The 2,454-nt window shown below is 39.0% G+C and overlaps 1 pseudogene; it reads left to right on the top strand.

Annotated features, from left to right (window-relative positions):
- The first annotated feature begins 237 nt into the window (after positions 1–237).
- On the top strand, positions 238–1,071 carry LOC100478558 (annotated as a pseudogene).
- The last annotated feature ends 1,383 nt before the right edge of the window (positions 1,072–2,454 follow it).

The following is a 2,454-nucleotide window of genomic DNA, read 5'->3' as shown; positions in this document are numbered from 1 at the left end:
AGAGGAACACTTATGGCAAGTGAACTGTGCTTATCTTTACTATAGTGGTGGATCCATGAAGGTACATATATGATCAAACTGCATTGAATCAAACACATACAGGTACATACAAAACAAGTGAAATATGAAAAAGTTAGGTGGATTTCAGCAATGTCAACTCTCTGTTTGTATTTTACTCTAGTTTTGTAAGATGTTACCATTGGGGAAAATTGAATAAAAGGTATATGAGAGAGAAGAATGGCGGCGCCGGTAAGGTGGGCTCTGTTTGGGGTGGCGAAGGGCTGGCGGTGGTTCGAAGGGCTCTGGGCCAGTCGCCCCGGTACTCGCAGCCTGGCCCTTGTGGCCACATCCTCGAGCAGCGGGTCTCCATGGCGACTTTTGAGCAAGGTGTGCTTGCAGTGGCCACTGCTGGTCTCGAAACCACTGACCCCATTGCAGGAAGAGATGGCGGCTTTACTACAGCAGATTGAAGTAGAGAGAAGTATGTATTCAGATCATGAGTTTTGTGCTTTAGATGAAGCCCAGTGACTGGCAAAGAGGAAAGCTGACTTGTATGATGAAGAAGAAGATGAACAGAATATATTGCTGGTGCAGGATTTGGAAGATGTATGGGAGCAGAAATTCCTACAGTTCAAACCTGGCGCTCGCATAAGAGAAGCTGATAAGAAGAATGACCAAACTTCACTGGACGGAGGCTAGACAGGAACCTTGTTCTGTTGGTCAAAGAGAAGCTTGGAGACCAGGGTGTTTGGATGCTTCCCCAGGCAGAGTGGCAGCCCGGGGAGACTCCGAAGAACAGCAGAGGAAACCCTGGCCATGCTCTCAGAAAACAACCTGGAAGCCAAGTTCCTGGGAAATGCCCCCTGTGGCCACTACAAGTTCAAGTTCCCTCAGGCAATGCAGACAGAGAGTAGAATCGGGTCCAAAGTGTTCTTCAAAGCACTACTATTAGCTGGAGACTTCTCCCAGACTGGAAAGAAGGGCCATCACGTCATCTGTAAGGAGAAGCTGGGCGACTATTTGAAACTGAAGTACCTGGCCCAGGTTAGGAGATTTCTCTTGGACCTCTGATGGGCGGTGCCACCTGTGGACAATACTCGACCAGGCCTGTGGTCGGGACCTCGAGGACATTGTGTGCTTGTCCTATCTTTGCAGGGAACAGCATCCAGCCAACTAAATTCAGAGAAATAAACAAGTTTACCATTGTGGGGGAAAAAAAGGTATATGAGAGCTCTCTTTTTATTATTTCTTACAACAGTATGTGAATCTACAACTATCTTAATTTAAAAAGATTTAATTAAAAAAATATTAAAGTTGCAAGATACAAAATTAACACATAAAACTACTTGTGTTTCCATGCATTAACAATGCACAATCTGAATAGGAAATTAAGAAAACAAAGACATTTACTACAACATCTAAAAGAATAAAATATTCAGGAATGAACTTAACAAGGAGGTGAAAGATCTGTACTCTGAAAACTATAAAACACTGTTGAAACAAAATAAAGAAAGCATGGATAAGTGGAAAGACATCCCATGTTCATAGGTTGGCAGACAATATTATGATGTCAATACTATGCAAAGTGTTCTCAAGATTTAATGTAATTCCTATCAAATTCCCATTTCTGTTTTAATAGAAATGGAAAAATATACCCTAAAATTCATAAGGAATCTCAAGGGATACCAAATAGTTAAAACAATCTTGAAAAAAAGGACAAAGTTGAACGACTCACTTTTTTATTTCAAAATTTACTACAAAGTTATATTAATCAAAAACAATGTGGTACTAGCATAAAGACAGACATATATAGACCAGTGAAATAGAATAGAAAGCCCAGAAATAAACCCTTACAAATGATGCTGGAAAAACTGGATATCCACATGCAGAAGAATAAAGTTATACCCTTACCTTACATCTTGTACAAAAATAACAAAATTGATCAAAGACATGTGCAAGCTAAAATGTATAAGCTAAAGCTATTAAAATCTTAGAAGAAAACATTGGATGGAAGCTTCATAATATTGGATTTGGATATTGGATTGACTTTCTTGGCTATAATACCAAAAGCACAGGCAACAAAAGGAAAAAACTGTTGAATTGGACTTCATCAAAATTAAAAAGTTTTGTGCATCCAGGAATATTATTGGCAGAGTGAAATGACAACACATAGAATGGAAGAAAATAATTGCAAATCATATATCTGATGAGGATTAATATCCAGAATAAAGAAATCCTACAGTTCAACAACAATAACAAAACAAATAATCCAATTTAGAAATGGGCAAAGAACTTGAACAGGCATCTCTCCAAAGATACACAGATGGCTAACAAATACATGAAAAGATGTTCAATACCACTCATTTTTAGGGAACTGCAAATCAAAACCACAATCGGATGTTACTTCACACTGGCTAGGAGGTTAGTACAAAAACAAACAAACAATAAACAAAA

Source organism: Ailuropoda melanoleuca, chromosome 9 (genome assembly GCF_002007445.2).
Source record: "Ailuropoda melanoleuca isolate Jingjing chromosome 9, ASM200744v2, whole genome shotgun sequence".
NCBI classification, from domain to species: Eukaryota; Metazoa; Chordata; class Mammalia; order Carnivora; family Ursidae; genus Ailuropoda; species Ailuropoda melanoleuca.
Note: the sequence above shows the minus strand (reverse complement) of the source record. Positions and strands in the feature narration are given on the sequence as shown.